We start from the raw sequence: 19,511 nt of genomic DNA, 5'->3' as shown, positions 1-19,511 counted from the left end.
ATTATCACTCTGATACCATTTACCACCAGGCACAAATTTTTACCCTGTTGTATTATTTGCCATGTATACTGCCTGGATAGAATATGAATAAATCTTACTTAAATATTTGGAAGCCATCATTAATAGCTTCCTGCTTTAAAGTATAGCTGTATATTTTTTTTACTTAGTAAACTCATAAATCATTTGAATCTTTCCTGCCTTTAAGGTTTTCTTAGCAATTTCTGCCTAGAATTTTGGTAATTAATCCTTTGCCGACTGGTGAAATCCTTTGTTGTGATCAGCTGTTACTCAACTGTTTTATTGACATTTAGCTTCTCTCCATGTGTCTTACTTCCCAGTAGCTTGTAAACTAGGGATTCAAGAGAACAGAGCTGAAGCTAGAGCTGAAGCTGGTACTTTTAACATCCACGAGTGCCCTGAATATAAGGTTTATTCAATAGTTCATTGAACTGGGAAGAACCATCCCAGGCCATCAACCTCTTTCAAACCTAGTCCAAGAATCTCTCTTCAACACACCCAAAAGGCCATGACAGGAAGCTTCATCTGTAAAACATGCACTTATAAAATCTTCTATATCTAGAAATATCTTTCCTTCCATTTCACAGCTGGCTTCACACTCCTGTAGGAGAAACAAGGCACATTTCCCTTTTTTTTTTTTTTTAATAAGTATGGAAACCGAGGCTCAGATTGCTTGAGAGACTTGTCCATGGTTACACAGTGAATAACTGACAAAGATGATGACTCCTGGGCTCCAATGTCTGGTCATCAGTCTTCCCACCTGTATTAGTCCGTTCTCACACTGCTATAAAGAACTGCCCAAGATGGGGTAATTTAAAAAGGGAAGAAGTTTCATTGGCTCACAGTTCAGCATGGCTGGGGAGGCCTCAGGAAACTTACAGTCACAGTGGAAGAGGAACAGAAAGCAAGGCACTTTCTTCACAAGGCAGCAGGAAGGAGAAGGGTCAAACAAAGGGGGAAGAGCCCCTTATAAAACCATCAGATCTTGTAAGAAACTCACTATCACAAGAACACCACGGGGGAACAGCCTATGTGATCCAACTGCTTCCATTTGGTCTCTCCCTTGACACGTGGTGATTACGGGGATGATGGAGACTACAATTCAAGACGAGACGTGGGTGGAAACACAAAGCCTAACCGGATCACCACCGCACTTCTGCCTTCCAAATGACTCCTGGGAAAGCTCAAACAGCTAGTGTCAAACAGTTTTCTAAATCCAGAAGGGCCTGGTTTACATAGGAGCTCTCCTTCTCTGTTCCATCATCCAGAAACAGGTCTTCTGCATTCCTGACAGAAGTGTTAGGCAGGACAAGGTAAGGGATAGAGCCTGGACATGGCCACAAGCACCTCACTGCCCTGACAGCATCTACTAGTACTCCCTAGACAGGCTCAGACGGCATTCTCTATTACAGCACAGAGATAAGTGTTACGCTGAGATTAAGCAGCACTCCCCTAAATTCAAAAGAATAAAAGTGAGTGAGTTTGGTTTGGAATGACCTTTCCTTAACACAAATTTGCTGTGGTCCACTATCGCATTCTTACGGTGCTTTTCATTCCTCTTGGCAGCTTCTCCAGGAAGGAAGAACCTACCAACACACCGGAAAGAAATCTAGCACTGTGTTGAAAAGTGATCACCTTGCAAACAACAACAGTCACTACTACTCATGACCCCACACAGATGTATTTTTTTATCCAATGAGTGTTCCCTGGGTTCTTACTATGTGCCAGCACTGGTTTAGGTCCTTCCATTTTAGCAGGATTCCTGAGCGCCTCCCTCCGCTGTTTAAAACACTTCTACAGCTTGAGTTGAAATATAAATCGGTAGCAGGTGAGCAGAAGGTACTCAATAAATGTTTATGAAATGAATGACCAGCTCCCATGGTTACTTGATGAAGTCAGCACGGTACAGTGGATAGCAAAGATAGTTCAGTTAGATATGAGATTAAGTCTGGGCATTATCACCAACCAGGTATAAACTGCAGTCCTGAAACAGGATAGCAAATAGGCCTCAATTTCCTTACTGGCAAGTGAGAACAGTAGTATCCAGACCTCACAGGCCTATGGAGGATTCAGTGGAATTGTGTCAGTGTGGATCTTGGCATTGAGTAAAGTGCTACCTCAAGAGTTCCGTTCCCTGCCTTCCAGCATGCCTACCTTGCCACCTCCCTGTGCACACCACACTCCAGTCCCACTGTGTAGCCACGTGCTGCGCCCTCCACCCTCCACCAGGCTAACTCCTACGTCATCTTCAGGGTTCAGTCACCAGTCCTACCTCTGTGAAGTCTTCGTCTTCCTGACTCCCTCTTTCTGCTGCTTTCCCTGCCTCTGGGTGACTCACCCCTATTGCCCCCCAATGCAATTACATCATGTACTACATTGGGTTTTCCACTAGACTGAATGCTCCTTGCAAATGCAAACTACACCAGCACCTCTCTGCAATCCCAGTACTTAACAATGTTCTTCACACATCAGTCGTGCTTGATAGTAGGTACTGCCAAAAAGGAAAAAGCACTAGATCAGTGAGACTTGTGTGTGACTGTGTGATACGATGTGTGTGTGCATGCGCGCGTGTGTGCGTGTGTGTGTGTGACACAGAGAAAGATTGATTCTTCTCAATAAATCTCTTTCGGTTTTGGAATACTATTCCAAAAGCCTCAATGTAACTTGGCCCAACACTTCAGTAACTCAAAGATACTCCACTTCACATCTACATCTACAGAAATTCTTCTTTTGTCACTGCATCATCTATATTCAGTTGATACAGTGTCTGCTTTTAGACACCAGTTAACTGTACCTCAGTAGTCCCTCAGGTCAGTCCACTTGCCCATTAATGAGAAGCCAATGTCCTTCTGGTTCCAGAACCACAGCCACTAATTCACTTTAACCAAAAGAAAGAACACACAAGAACAAGGACTTCCAAGCCGATGGCAGCATTTCTGTTGTAAACTCTATCAAATAAAAACTGGCTTATTAATTTTAGATGACTTCAGAGCATTTAAGGAAAAACATGAGACTGACATAAAGATTTTAAAACTCATTAGAGCTGGTCTTGAAATCACTGATATATTTAAATTGAAATCTGCTCATTCTGACAGCTTTTCGTTCAGATGTGCTACTATGTGTGTGTCACTACGGTTAAGGTTGGGTGAGCACTTCCATTAAAACCTTCACTTTCAGAAGCTTGTAATTTAACAATAAAAATTTGCTCCAGGATTGACTTTTGCATACAAAAGGTTTCAAATATATATTCCGAGGAATAAAATAAACCTGTCTGAACTGAAAGCTCAGATGCAAAGCACAGATTTCTTGCATTTGTCTCGGGTTTAGACAAGTTAGAATAAGCTAGGAATTTAGCACTGAAGACCTCTTTTCTACACCATAAAGCTTCAAAACAGAGAAAGGTTATTAAAGACATGTTATGAGCAAGATAAACTTAAAACCAATTTATTCCAGAATCCTCAACATCATCCCCATCTCTCAAACTCTTCACATCTAGTTTGTCACCAAATCCTGTCAATTCTACCTGTAGGTGCTTCTCAGATTCACCAGGCTAACTGGTCTTGTGGCCTCCAAATCTTCCACCTCCCTGCTGCTGGGGCTGTCACTAAGCAAGCAACAAACCAGTACCAGTCTGACCATGTGTCCCCTGCAGGGGAAGTTCCCAACTGCCTAGCAAGGCTTGCTGAAGGCTCTTGAGGGCCTGGTCCTCTCCCCTCACTGTGAACAGGCCTTTCTGTTTGATCTTCTGGCCTTTTATATCTAATACAGGGACTCTGCTTTCCAACATCACAGGAAGGTGCTCATATCCAGCGTCAGGTTAATTGCATTAGAAGAAAGACTACATTTCAAAAGCACATTTATATTCATTATAGCTCAGCTGCATTCGCAAGTCTATCAGGGAGGACAGACTGTAAATATGGAAACTGAGACGCAGGGCATCGGAGTGGCTTCAGCAGGTGTCACACAAAGAGAACTGCTAATGCAGCAGCCACTTCATCCCAACTTTGGCTGGAGCCACAGGAGCTCCAGGCATCCCAGGGAGATTCCAGCGTCAGACTCACGGGAGCAGGCTCCTGCTGGAAATTCACAACTGGCTTCTCAGCTACAGGGCGGTGCCTCTGTGAGGCAGAGGTTGCTCTTCTCACGCTCTTCTGTACATTCCCTTGTCACCCCCAACTCCAGACTTCTGCTGCCCATGTTTCCCCCAACCAGACAACTTTGCCTTTCACACCCCACTCAGGTCCCACCTGACTGCCTCATGCTTCACAGAGATCAGACAGCAGAGCACTGCCTCTGTTTACCATTTTTGCTCTTCAACATTTCCTGCTTGTTTTCCTTCTATTTCCAATGGTAAACTTCTAGAAGGCAAGGACCTCATGTTGATTTTGTATCTCCTTATAGCACCTATGACTGAACCACAGGAGAACCATTCAGCAAAACTCATTACATATATGTTCTAAAATACATTTATATAAATATAAAAATTTATATAAATATATGAAATATATATTTAAATGTGTTTTATATATTTATATATAAATTAAGTATATTTCACATCACCCCATCTTTTGGAGAATATAGAAAATACTTTTTAAAAAAAAAACAAAGAGAAAAATACAATAGCTCACGAGAACACAAACCAGTTATCAGGAGAGCTGCTCCATTAAATCTGCTAAAAGCTGAGGATCTGATAAATTCCCCCCTCACTGTGGATTTCATCTCTCGAAAGACAGAGAAAGAAAAGGCAGGAACACTGATGCTCTGGGCCAAAGAGTTCTCTGAACAGAGTGACAGTACACTGTCACACCCTCGGCAATCCTCACCTAAGCTGCTTCTCGGAGGTCCTCTCAGGTTTAGTGTTCATCCCAGTAGGGGTAAAACCATCATAGAGGGACAAAAGTGTCCAACAGGGACCTTTGTACAACCTGAGAAAAGTTGTCTGTCTGTGAGGCCCCAGCCTGGTGGGGACACAGCATGGGGTGCAGCGGATGGACTGGACCTCACTCCTTTTATATCTCCTTACAGCATGACTGAACCACAGGACCTAATCAGGTGCTTCTGTGTGCACAGAGGGCTCACTGCCCTCAGAGAGCCTGCCCACATGTGACTTACACGTGGAGAACAAGGCAGTCGGTTCCCCATTCAACCAGCAACCAGCGCTGCTTGAGCCCTCCTGTGTGAGGCGCCACCAAGGGGCTCTTTTTGGAATATAAACGGTAGGCTTTTCCTTAAACTTAGAACAAACTCAGAGGGCTGGGCTGCCCAGATGGCTGTGCCCCTGCTGTGGCCTCATCAGGGGCTGCCTCCTCCCTCACTGCAGTCCACTTCCTAGGCACTAGGCCAGGCAGCAGTGCCACCGTGGTGCCCAAGGAGAGAAAGGCCCCACTCGTAAACCTCAAGCTCCAGGGAAGGGGACAGATGACAAACACAAAAGCAATCACAGGCAGTGACACATGTGTAAAGGGACAAAACAGCACACTAGCACAGACATCAGGGGGACTTCTTTGCAGTCAGAAAAGACTTTATGCCGAGGCTAGAAGAACACAAAAAAAGCCTGTGGCAGGCAGGCAGGGAGTCCACAGCAAAGCCCTGAGGCAGAAGAGGCTCGGGAGTCCTGGGCCCTGATTGTGGCCAGAAGAGTGGACTGCGGTGAGGGAGGAGGCAGCCCCTGATGAGGCCGTAGCAGGGGCACAGCCATCTGGGCAGCCCAGCCCTCTGAGTTTGTTCTAAGTGTAAGCAAAAGCCACCATTTATATTTCAAAAAGAGCCCCTTAGTGGCGCCACATTGAGGTCAAGAGCACAGAGACCCTTTGGATGAGAGAAGAGTGGCCAGCACTGGGTGACAGAGTCATGGCTAAGGAAAACAAATATAAAGTGACAGAAATCATGGTAAGAAAGCCCCCAGGCATTTTAAACATTCCCAATCTCTCCGGACCAAAAAACCATGACCTTTAGTGCACAGATGCCCAGGGAATGAACTCTGACTATGAAGCGACCGTGGAGGGCACAGCATACTGACTGAGCACACCGGCTCTACATCAGATGTAAATGAGCCCCAATAGCCACTTCCTGGCTGTGAAACTTCAGGAAGTCTCAGTTCCTCAGTAAAAGAAAAGTAGTCATACTTTCTCATTGGGTTATTAAAAGAATGAAATGAAATACACAGTTTCTGGCCGAGTTTTATCAAATGTTAGTTGTTTGCTGTTTGGCTACTGACTGCTTTATTCGTTCAACAGACAATTACGGACACCATCTCTGTGTTAGGCACATTCTAGATGAGAATGAAGCTAAGTCCTTGTCCTCGGTGGGCTTACATTCAAACGGGGAAGTCAGACAAATGAAAGGATATACAGATGACCCTTGAACCACACGGGTTTGAACTGAGTGGGTCCACTTATACATAGATTTTCTTCCAGATCTGCCGCTCCTGAGACAGCAAGGCCCACCCCTTCTCCTCCTCCTCCTCCTTCTACACCTACTCAATGTGACAATGACGAAGATGTAGACCTTGATGATAACCCACTCCCACTAATTAACAGGAAATATATTTTCTCTTCCTTACGATTTTCTCCAGCTTACTTTATTGCAAGAATACAGTATAAAATACATTTAGCAGACAACATATGTGTTAATCAACTGTTGGCGTTACTGTATTGCTAAGGCCCCGGGTCAACAGTAGTCATTAATAGTTAAGTTTCTGGGGAGTTAGAAGTTATATAGATTTCAACTGCATGGGGTATTCAAGAGTCAACTGTACGTGCTGACAGGTACTGACTGCCGGGTAAGAGGGGAGCAAATACCCAGGCGCATCTCTAAGACACTGAACAACGGCCCAAAGAACTCTCACCAACCCAACACCCTGACACGGACAGGGGCTCTGATGTTGTGGCACAGACCCAATCTGCCTTGGCCAAGCCACCGCTTTGAGCCTCACTTTCTTATCTCCTGAGAGTTACATACCTATATTACAAGGTTATCGTGAGGACGAACTGTGAAGCTGGATATGAACACATTTTACAAAGCTCTAAACAAATGCAGGTTATTACTTACATCATGAAAATTTTCTCCAAATGCACTTTTTTCATTTAAAAACAAAAATAAAACATCCTCCTCACATTTCTCCATAAAAGCAGTCTTCCTTCTCTGAACTCCCATGATTTTTTTTTTTTTTTTTTTGAGATGTAGTCTCACTCTCAAGCCCAGGCTGGAGTGCAGTGGCACAATCTCAGCTCACTATAACCTCAGCCTCCCAGGTTCACACAATTTCCCTGACTCAGCCTCCTGAGTAGCTAGGATTACAGGCGCACGCCAACATGCCTGGCTGATTTTTGTATTTTTAGTAGAGATGGGGTTTCACCATGTTGGCCAGGCTGGTCTCGAACTCCTGACCTCAAGTGATCCACCCACCTCAGCCTCCCAAAGTGCTGGGATTATAGGCGTGAGTCACTGTGCCGGACCCCATGAGTTTGTTTTTAATCTGCGTCCTGACATATTACTTTTTGCTGAATTAATTATAGATGATTAGAATGTGAGCAACAGAAGACAGGACTTATTCTGATTAATTGTATAAACGTGCATTCCAAGCAGGTGCCTGACAGAAGTTATGAATGCTTCAGCTGGTGAGTAAAAAGAACTCTCATGCTGCAGAAGATGAGATTCACTCTCCTGCTCTAAAAGCCAGAAACAAAACTATAAGATGAAGGTTACAGGGAGGCCCAGTTTGCCTCTACATAAGGAACTGCTTTCTAACTATAGTCTTCTCACGCTGGAAAGGACTGCCTTGCAAAATCAGATCATGAGTGGGGCCGTGACGTCTGGAAGGAGTACACAGCTCCTGTCTCAGTGCAGAATTCAGTCTCTGAATGCTAGGCCCATCACAGACATCACCTTCTTTACTCCCACACAGCCTGGTTGGCAGACATTCATAGACCCTTTCTACAGGGAACCTAAGATTCCAATTTAACCTGGCCAGACTGAGCTACTGGGTCACAAGCTTGAAATCTAAGGTCCTATTGTTCTGGGGTCCACTGCATCCGACAAAAACATCAGTGGAAAAGCCAAAGCTGGCAGGCTGGGTGCAGAACAGACAGGGAGGTCAGAGGATCTGCCATTCACAAGGCTATTTCAGAACTATTAGATTACATGGGCACTTTTCTCGGATAATCTGCCCAGCACAAACTTACAGCTAAAATGAATTTCCGTGCTCACTTAGGCAGCACATATACTAAAATTGGAATAATAACAGGAAGATGAGCATGGTACCTGCACATGGATGACACATAAACTAGTCAAGAGTTCCATATTTTTGTCCCATGGCATTGTAGGATGGCCACGGTTAACAGTAATGCATTATATAGTTTCAGATAGCAAGGAGGAGGATACTGAATGTTCCCAACACAAAGAAATGAAAAACGTTTGAGATGATGATATGCTAATTATCCTGATCCGATCTTATACATTATATGTATCAAAACACCACCCATGGGTCAGGTGCAGTGGTTCACACCTGTAATCCCAGCATGTTGGGAGGCCAAGGCGGGCAGATCGCTTGAGCTCACGAGTTAGAGACCAGTCTGGGCAACATGGTAAAAACTCATCTCTACAAACAAAATATAAAACTTAGCCGGACATGGTGGTACACACTGAGGTGGGAAGATGGCTTACGACTGGAAGGCAGAGACTGCAGTGAGCCCAGACAGAGCCACTGCACTCCAGCCTGGGTAATAGAACCAGACTTTAAAGAAAATGTTTTTAACAATCTTGAAAAAATGAAAACATAAGAGAAGGAAAGTTTTTAAAACTTCCATGATGGTAAAAGATATGGTCCACCTGGAGTGGACTCTAAGCCCATAAGGACTCAAATTAAGCAAAAAATATTCAAAATTAGTGTTCAGGCTGTATCAATTCCAGAAAAGGTGATAATGTGATGCAAAAGCGGAAAGTTATCTAATCCTCCTTTGCAAATATTCCAATTCAATACCAGCAGCCAAGACTCACCAATACTCGGGCTCTCAAATTCGAAGAAGTCAGGAAGACTGGACCTGAACATGGTCTAATCAATGGCACCTTATCAACTAATGGCAACAGAATATGCTATGCCCTCACTCTCTGTCTGCAAAGCACCACCACTTCTGTTAAGGCAATAATTTTACCAACTCACTATAAATTCACTCAAGTTCAATTAGTTAAGCATTTAACATTAAAATGCAGTAGGGGTGAAAAGTCACAACTGTGCGTCCACACTGGGCTGCTGAGAGGTCCCAGACTCCAGCAGATTCAAAGTTACATATTAATAATAACTGATGTCCTGGAGGTTCCTCTACCCCTTCCTCCTTTTTACGCTTTTACCACCTCTGTTTTCTTCCCTGAGAGTAGATGATAGCTGCAAAGGGAGGCCATGGGATGGCTGCAGTCTAAATCATTTAGATCATAAGAAATGACAAAAACAGCAAAGTTCTTCAGGGACACCAGTGTGGACACACCAATATTAACAAACGTGAGTGATTACAAATGTGTTTAACATGGAAATGTTCTCACAGGGTACTTATTCAGGGTCACCTCAAAAATATTAGCAGGTTCCTTCTTCTATCACACAGATTAAAAATAAGGTCTAAAAATTCTGTCCCAGAGGATAGGGAAGATCTTAGGTTTTGTTTTAAGGCAGGTTTCAAAAAGGAATTTTTTGAAGTTTCTTTTGTTTATAAATTCTAGGGATTTTCACAAAGTTCTTATGGATCAGCCTTGCAGGGAAGACCCAGGATGAGTAAAACTGGGGCTGGAGTGGGAGAGAGAAGGACTCACAGAACAGGACAGGCCTGTAGAGACAGAGGAGACAGAGAGGAGAAACTGTGTCAAGGGTCAGACAGGTCTGAGCTTCTGCCTTGACTGGGCTACTCGGTGGCTCTGGCGAGCTTTCCTGTTCCTATATCTCCTTCCTCGCTTATAAAATGGGGACAATGACCAGCTCTGGAGGAACGGTGAGGGTTAGGGGGCCTCTGTCAGGGCCCTTGGCCCACCACTGGCATTCAGAGCACCGATCAACACTGTCTTAGGAGGAAGCCCTGTATTTCTGGCCTCTGTTCTGACTTCTCGGTACACAAATTAAAATATCAGTGAAGCCTAGACCTGGTATTGGAGGTTTCTTCTAATTTGATTAATTCTGTCTCAGATTATTCTAGGAAGGTGTAGTTCCAGATGCCTCCTTAAATAAGACTAGAAAGTAAGAAAAGTCTCACAGTGCTCAGCCCATAGCAGGCACTGCCATACATGGTCACTTTCTTTCCTTCCTTGGTTAGGATGCCAGCCCCAAGTCCCATCACTTGGGACTCCATGGTAAGTGTTTGCCCTTAAAGTCTGTTTCCCGTGCCCCTATGGGTGCCTCTACTCCCAGGCAAACACCTGGGTCACAGGTAAAGTGCAAAGCTGGGGACAGCGTGCATCACTTTGCTGGACATCAGTTCCCAAATTGATTGACAAAAGCAAACGTTTTTCCTAAAGGGGCCAAGGACCACAGTTAGGTAAAGAGATAAGGAGGAGGAAGAAGGCCACGGTTTAGCAGGAGGGATTCCAGTGAGAAGGGTCAGCGAGGAAGACAGAGCAGAAGCATCGCCAGTCCCCAGGGCAGGCTGGAGGCACTCCAGTGTACTCTACGGGCACCCTCCCCCAGACTCTAAGGTGGTGTCTACACCACCAAGAAGATGCCAGGCAGAACCCCAAATACAGAGAAAAAGCATTTCATTTCTTTCCTTTTTTTTTTTAAAGACAGAGTCTCACTCTGTCACCCAAGCTGGAGTGCAGTGGTGCAATCTCGGCTCACTGCAACCTCCGCCTCTCAGGTTCAAGCAATTCTCGTGCCTCGGCCTCCCAAATAGCTGGAACTACAGGCGCATGCCACCATGCCCAGCTAATTTTTATATTTTTTGGTAGAGACAGGGATTCACCCTGTTGGTCAGGCTGATCTTGAACTCCTGACCTCAGGTGATCCGCCCACCTCGGTCTCCCAAAGTGCTGGGATTACAGGCGTGAGCCACTGTACCCAGCCCATTCCATTTCTTCAATCCTCCAAAAGCCACTAGAACTAAAGCTAGACAAAATAGAAAAAATGAAGAGCACTAAATTCTTAGAAAGTGAAGCCTCCATGTGATCTACAACATTTACAAAACAAGAACACAGTTAAAAGCACAGATTTTTTGAATGACGTATCTACAGTTTTCATTTATGGAAATGATGAAAATGAGATACATGTTTGGAATGAGTAATTTACAAAATTGGAAACCTTAAGTAGGACACAATTAAGACAGTGCTTACACATTTAACACAAATTACGATCAAGGTCAGCTGTCAGGAACAGGCAAGGACACGGGTCAGGGCATTTCACCAAGACAGCCAGCCGCCCTACCAGACTTTATAAAGGTACCAGCAACTCTCCAGAGACCAGGCAAGCCTGGACTGATGTCCTAAGTCCTAGTTTTTTCAGTTTTTATATCACTAGAAGTTGAATTGGTAAGGATAACAATAAAAAAAAAAAATAGAGCACAACCAGCTTCCTCATAGCTTGGGGGAGGAAAGCAAATAGGCTTATCCTCTAAGAACGAGTATCTTTCAATCTCAACACAGAGTAAAAGTAAGAGCTGGAGCAATCTCCTTTAGGGAGCCGGAAGAGACTGCAGCAGGCTCGTAGGCTGGCCTAACTAACAAGCACCCAATCCTCAGCAGCAGGGCCACGCCCAGCTTTCTGTGAAATATCAGCTCAAGAGGGGAGATTTTAAACAAGATTGCTCTGCCCTTAAAACTAGACTATTTCTTTGTCCCCAAATTAAGATCAGAAACAACTTTAAAGACTAAGACAGTAGGCTGCTGAGCCCATGGCTAGGAGCACAGGCTCGGTCTAGCACCTCTCAGCGCAGCTTCGACCCCTTCTCATGCAGTGTCTTCCATTTGCAGCCACAGGTTTCCTATGATGTGTAAAAGAGCCACTCCCACAGAACAGTTCCATGGGCACACTGTGAAGAATGCCACTTACACTGAAAAAGTCCTCCAGCCAACCCAGATGAACAACTCGAAAACAGACCTCATTATTTCCCTTCTATGCCCCATAATATCTGCCCAGTTCCCATGACCATAGAATGCAAAGATTCAATCTAGATTCACTACTCATCACCCTCAACACCTCCAGCCTACAAAACTGGCCACCTCGCACCCTCACCATCATCTCTGACTCTATTCCATCCCTCCTCAATTTGTAGCTCATACCCCTCAGTCGGCAGATGCAATGTTACCATGAAGATGGCTGAGAACAAAAAATCCCACATATAGAACACGTTTGCTTCTAGGGAAACATTTAAATGAAACTGAGGTCAGGAAAATGGCAAGTAGGAAGCAGTGGCCACGGCCACTCTTTGAACTCTGAGGCCAAGTGAGCTTTATAAATGATCTGCTGTGTTATCAATCAATTTTAGCAATTTTTTAAGTACCTCCATGCATTTAACTTTACAGCATGTACTGCATAAGACACATACTCTCAAATTACATGTGATGAAGAAATCAGGTATCTTTTACGAGAAGAGCCATCTAAAACAATTTTTGAATCAAATAAATAGTAATGTATTACATAATGGAATAAAATAAATATCCACGAGTCCATATTGATATGAACAGCTGAATAAGTAAATTAATGTGGAAGAAGGGACAGCTCTTCCTTTTAGTAAAACTCCAATGAATACATGCAGAAGAATAAAAGAGACAGAAAATCACCGCATGGCAAACACTACCGCAGTAACTATTACAGACAAAAATCATGATAGATGCAAAAATCAGTGGATGAAAAGATGGGGAGAAACAGGATATTTGCATAGTCTCACAGAATCTTTCTATAAGGTATTCATTCATTAAAACAGAAAAATAGTAACTTCTGATCGAAGGACACAACTTCACTTCCATGGTATTCTTGCCCAAAATGCATAATCTCAGTCTAAATGTGATAAAATATCAAACAAATGTATATTGAGGGACTTCTACCAAGTAACCGCCAGGCCAGCAGTACTCTACAAAAGTGTCAGGGTCATGAAAGACAAGGAGAGACCAAGGAACTATCCTAGGCTGGAAGTGATTTGAGAAGATTTGACAACTAAATGCAATATAGGCAGGAAGAAAGGTCATTAGTGCTAGGACAACAGGTGAAATTCAAACAAGGTCTGCAGATTGTTAACAGTACCGTACAAGGTTGAGTTCCTGGTTTAGATCATTATACTATAGGCTATGTAAGATGTTACCTTTAAGTGAAGTTAGGTGAAGTGTATATAGGAGTTCTGTGAATGAATTTTGCAACTTAAGTCTAGAATTATTCCAAAATAAAAAGTTAAAAAAAAAAAAAGATGGCATATCCCCAGAAATACTAGTCCCTAGCCCTGGTGTGACACCTCACACTTAAGAGGAATCAACGGAATGGAAGAAGCTGAATAGGGAGAGAAGCCCCATGCCAACTCAGAGTGACAATTTGGAATACAATCTGTGCATAAACTGGGACACTCCTGTACCCAACCTCTGCCACCACAGAAGTCAAAGTTATATAAAGCATACGCATATTTTCCCTTACAGTGTTGAAGGACATGTAGCTATATAGAGTGTATGCTACCGCGTGTCTAAACTCCTTCCATAAATGTCAAGGCCTTGGGATCTTTAAGTTGATGCCCAGAGGTTTTCATTTTAACTTGATACACATTCCTAAAGGCCTTATGTATTATCAGATTTCTAAATGTAGATGAGAGCTTTATGAAAACATAGGCTAAATACATCTCTGGAAATTCACATCTTGTGCTATTCTTGTGTAGCTCTGTCAGAGACAAGTAGAACAGCGGGAAATGTTTGTATTTAGCCACAACTGCCACAGGATGCCAAGAACCAAAAGTGACATCTTCCTCTGCCTCTTGGCAGGCCCTATTTTCAGAGACAGGCTGCAGTAACAGTAAGTTGTGAATATGGCTGCTTGTCTCTTCTGCCACTCAGCCCTGGCTAGGTAGGAGTTGCCTATTCGAGGAAGATGGCCAACTTGAAATTGCCTTACTCCATCCTGAAGCATAAGGCAGGAAAAAGGGGGGAGGCTGCTGCAATGGATGCTTGCCTTGAAACAAAATTCACGGCATTTGATGCACAAATGAGTTTCTCCCTCTCCATACCTCCCCCTGCACCTCTCAAATGGTTGGATCAACACAAAAGAAGAAATCCAAGTAAGGTGTGACAAATCACTTAAGTGATGAGATCAACTGAAAAATAGTAGTAATCAATTTAATAGATATGCCTCTATTCTGTTAAACCCTGTATGCTTGCTTTTACTTAAAAAGCATTACATTCAATCTCAACAACATAGAAAAATCTACATGTCTCTAAGATAAGCTAATCTTCAGACAAGTTGGCACCCCATGTCACAGCACCAGGCCCATTACGTGGCACCGATTACCAATTAAACAAGCAGTTCATTCACAGGGTCTATTAATTTCTTTTTCACTGACATAGGTGAAAAACATCTGAGCTAATCATTCAACTTTGTTAAGGTAAGTAAAATCAGATAGGCTACACTTCACTTTCATACAATTATACTACTTCAAAGTTGGGTTTAAGCCAAACCCTACTTTTCCACTGATTTCTATCACAAAACTGGTCATCCATTTCCATGCAAAAGTCTGAACTTAGAGCTGAACTTTGGTATGTTCTGATCTGCTAGGATTTTTATAGGATTAAAGTTGCAACAGTTTTAAATGCCAAATTCAGCTTTCCATCATGAGCCCTCTCTTCTTTCCTGGCCTCTGTTTCACAAACTGACATAAATTTTAGCCCCATTTCATACAAGCCTCTTCTAGCCTTCGGCTCAGCCACAATTTCTAAACTTAGCTTCTGGAGTTTGGACGTTGACATTTGTCAACCATCAAGCTGCAGTATGATGTTTCACCAGCAGGTGCTGTATCTTTTTTCTTTTCCTTTTTTTTCTTTTTTTTGAGACAGGGTCTCACTCTGTCACTTAGGCTAGAGAACAGTGGCATGATCATGGCTCAATGCAGCCTCAGCTTCCTGTGTTCAAGTGATTCTCCTGCCTCGCCTCCCAAGTAGCCAGGACTGTAAGCGTATGCCACCATGCCTAGCTAGTTTTTGTATTTTTAGTAGAGATGGGATTTTGCCATGTTGCCCAGGCTGGTCTCGAACTCCTCGGTTCAAGCCATCCTCCCACCTCAGACTCCTAAAGTGCTGGGATTATAGGCATGACCCCCCGCACCTGGCCCAGGTGCTGTATCTCAATACAAGGAATGCTCTCAAAATTCCTGGAGCTTGAGGCTTCTGGCTACCCACTATCATCTGTTGAACACCTGAAGGATACATACAGTGTATGTCACACATCTCATGAAGGAGATGCCAAGAAAATGTTTGACATACACTGTATGTATCCTTTGGGTGTTCATATAGGCGTTTTACATTTTACAAGGTAAAGACTGAAAGAACTCCTCAAAACTTGTAAAGCCCAAATCCCTACCACACAGATGAGGAAGAGCAGGGGCCCAGAAAGACCTTTTTTTTTTTCCCTGAGACAGGGTCTTGCTCTGTCACCCAGGCTGGAGTGCAGTGGCGCAATCTCGGCTCACTACAACCTCCGCCTCCTGGGTTCAAGCAATTCTCCTGCCTCAGCCTCCCTAGTAGCTGAGATTACAGGCACACACCACACGCCCAGCTATTTTTTGGAATTTTTGTAGAGATGGGGTTTTGCCATGTTGGCCAGACTGGTCTCAAACTCCTGACCTTGTGATTTGCCCACCTCGGCCTCCCAAAGTCCTAGGATTACAGGTGTGAGCCACCATCTCTGGCCCAAGACTTTGTTTTAAACAAGCTATAAAAACAAGTTAAAGACAGAAGGCAATCTGAACTAAGTGTCCACACTAAAAGGTCCTGGATCAAGGGAATATGCTGGGAGGACAGAGCACAGGAGATTATTTTCTAGTTTTTAGGCAACCACCCACCAAAGAGAGAAAAATAAATAAAAAATGCAATACAGAGAAATCTGCATGAAGACATTCACAAATACCAGAAGTTAGTACTGGTGCTTTTAGAATTAAAAACCCTAAAGCCTGAAGCAAGCAGTAAGGATGAATGGACTATTGTCACTTCTCCATGCTCCTCTACCAAAAACCAGGATCACCACTGGGGATGCACAGAACTGAACTGTGCTTGCTCTCACTCCCAAAGTACCCAGAGACAGGGGCTGCAAGCCACAGCCTATAGACCTCCAAGTCAGCAGGCAGATTGGAAAAAAAAAAATAGGTTTCAATTCAGATGCAGAGTTTGGTACAGGCCCCCAAGAAAATTATTTTAAATGGGAAATCACAGATAAAAATTGCAAATGAGGTTCCTGAATTCAGAGCACCCCACCAAATGATCTGCAAATGTTTGTGATATAGTACGCATGTGCATTTCTCTGGGGAGAGGGTCCCCATGACCGTGGAAAAGGTTAACAGCCTCAATGCCAAAAACAGAAAAAACTGAGAGCAGGTCACAGTATTGGAAATATGAACTGGGGACTGCTGTAATAATCCCCTCTGTCACCCTGAGTGACAACGCACTGATGAAGTGACCTACTAAAAGGAGTAGAGGCCTAACGTGTAATCCTGGAAAAGCATGGGAAAGATACATGGTTTGGTACTGAGATGAGAAAATATGACACTCATAAAACAAAAGCAATGCAATGTTTACATTTGTGTTCACTCCAACTTATTAAGACTTTTAGAAGTGATGAGAACATTCTAAAACTAGAAAAAAAGCTAGACTCAAAAGACAATTTTTTCAAAAGATAACTTCTGCTTAAGTCTGTTTTGCTTTGTCATGAACCCTCATTCAAAAGCTCTTAGTCCACAGCCTATTCCTTCCTAACTGTCACAGCAGTGCACCTCATTCTGGGCTGCCTGCAGCTCCTATTCCAACAGGAACTTACTTTAAATCACTAGTTAAGAAATTTTCTACAAAAGCTCATTATTGGCCAGGTGCAGAGGCTCATGCCTGTAATCCCAGCACTTTTGTCCACCCAGGCCAAGGTGGACAGACCACTTGAGGTCAGGAGTTCGAGACCAGCCTGTCCAACATGGTGAAAACCCCGTCTCTACTAAAAATATAAAAAATTAGCCAGGCATGGTGGCGGGCATCTGAATTCCCAGCTACTCAGGAGGTTGAGGCAGGAGAATTTCTTAAACCCAGGAGGGAGGCGGAGGTTGCAGTGAGCTGAGATCATGCCACTGCACTCTAGCCTAGATGACAGAGCAAGACCCCGCCTCAAAAAAAACAAAGCTCATTATTATGTATTTTTAAAATGTAATGATCCCTTCTGCTGCTTAGTTTTAAAACCATATTAAGTGACTGTCACATTTTCTTCTTCTGAGAAAGAACCACACCTAAACTGCCCACATGATCAGCTTAATGGTACTTACTACAGGTAAGACTGCGCTTTTCACACTGACGCGTGAGACAACCCAAGGTCTTAGGTGAAAGCACAGTTATTTTCCTACAATACCCATTTACTTGATAGTAAGTCACTTAACATGAACAATAAAACTATAACAAACATTATCATTTGCACGAATTTTTAAGATTTAAAAACACAAGTCCAAACACCAATAATAAAAACATGAATCTTCAAGCAATTTTTTTTTTTTAAGATAGGATCTTGCTCTGTGGCCCAAGCTGGAATGCAGTGATGTGACCATAGCTCACTGCAACCTTGACCTCTTAGGCTCAAGTCAATCTCCCACTTCAGCCTCCCGAGCAGCTGGGACTACTGGTGCATGCCACTACACCTGGCTAATGTTTTGTAGAGATGGATTGCCCAGGCTTGACAGCAATTTTGAGCTTGTGATGAGTCGCTATGGGTTTAGTCCCTAGCCTTGCAGGAACATTCATTATCTTTGGCCACCAGGAGTTTTGTTTTAGTAGAAAACACTAAGAAAAATGCAAGATATTATAGGGACAGAAGGAGAAGTAATTTAAAACAAAACAAAACCAAATAACATGACCTGAGGGTCAAAGCACAAAATGATAACAGCATAAATAGACCATTTCTACAAGAAGCACTGTGTACTAGGCACTGTACTAAAGGCCTCAAATGGATCAACTCACTTTGCTCGCTCAGCAACCCTGGGCGTCAGGCACTCTATTAGCCCCCTTTATAGATACGGGAAGGAAAGCATGGGGACAGGCCCAAAATCACAGCTCTAAGTGGTGCTTCGAGGATTTCAGCCCTAGCAGGCTGGCTCCAGAGCCCACCCTCTCAGTTACCACACTGCACTTGCTGAGGGAGCTTCATCCCACCATTGCCACCGTTTCCCAAAGGAAAACCCCAGGTGCTATATAGCCTGGCACCAGGCTAGTTGCTCTGATAAACAATAGCCACACACAAAAAATAGGTCTTCATGTTTTTATCTTACAGATTGGGAAACAAACTCAGAGAAGTAAAGCAACTAATTCCAAATTATATGTAAATAGCAAATGAGCTATAGAATACGGGTTTGTCTTACTATAAAGCGTGTGCTCTTTCCACGCGGCCATAGTCTCTCTCACTTGGACAGTGGCTACGGCTGCTTTGACTCTTCCTAACCACACTCAGGACTACTCAGCTGAGGGGCCAGCTCCCATCACTCAAATGCTCCTTTCTGTAAAGTCCCCTAGCTAACACGGAGAACTGACCTCACCCCATCATTTTCAACATGCAATGCCAAGGATCGCAACTCAGCTCCTTGCTCCAAATCTGCACGATTTTATAACCTGAATCTTAGGTTTACATTTTTTCAGTGTTTGTCCCCCTGTATTTGTATCTTTAATAAGTATCTCTAAACCTGGGCTTTTACTTGTAGGTTTTTAAAAAGAAGGGATATGTGTTAAATGTCAGTAACCAAAAACGTGCTCTAAAATACCTTCTCCTTACCACAGCATGCAGTTACAGCCAGGAAAGGGTCTGGAATTAGCTAAGGAGAAGACACTCTGACAAAATGGTGAAACTAACTCACAACCAGAGTCAGTAGGCCTCAGGCTTCCAGTCATTAGGTGGGAAGGATGAGATTTCCTAAATCATATACGTATCTGAGGTGCTTTATTCTGTATATAAATACAAAGCACGGTTTCTTGGCCTCAGCACTTCTGACATTTGGGGCTGGAAAATGCCTTGCAGTGAGGGCTGCCCCATATGTAGAAGTATAGCAGCACCTCTAGCCTAGATGCCACTGGTACCCCACACTCCAGTTCAAAAATAAAAAAACATCTCCAGGTGGAGCGAGGTGGCTCACGCCTGTAATCCCAGCACTTTGGGAGGACAAGGCAGGTGGATCACTTGACTCCAGGTGTTCCAGGCTAGCCTCGCCAACATAGCGAAACCCCATCTCTCCAAAAAAATTAGCCAGGAATGGTGGCATATGCCTGTAGTCCCAGCTACTGGGGAGGTTGGGGTAGGAGGATCGCTTGAGCCCGAAGGC

The 19,511-nt window shown here is 43.6% G+C and overlaps 1 protein-coding gene and 1 non-coding gene across 2 annotated transcripts in view; one reads left to right on the top strand and one right to left on the bottom strand.

The window, feature by feature from the left end:
* SETD3 (SET domain containing 3, actin histidine methyltransferase) overlaps positions 1-19,511 on the bottom strand; it is a 79,870-nt gene that overhangs the window by 35,704 nt on the left and 24,655 nt on the right. The window lies entirely within an intron of this gene.
* LOC119471179 lies at positions 8,219-8,325 on the top strand. Its single transcript, XR_005200210.1, has one exon. It is a non-coding gene; the product is annotated as a U6 spliceosomal RNA (small nuclear RNA).

The sequence above is a fragment of the Cebus imitator genome, unplaced genomic scaffold, assembly GCF_001604975.1.
Source record: "Cebus imitator isolate Cc_AM_T3 unplaced genomic scaffold, Cebus_imitator-1.0 Scaffold52, whole genome shotgun sequence".
In the NCBI taxonomy this organism is placed as follows: Eukaryota; Metazoa; Chordata; class Mammalia; order Primates; family Cebidae; genus Cebus; species Cebus imitator.
Note: the sequence above shows the minus strand (reverse complement) of the source record. Positions and strands in the feature narration are given on the sequence as shown.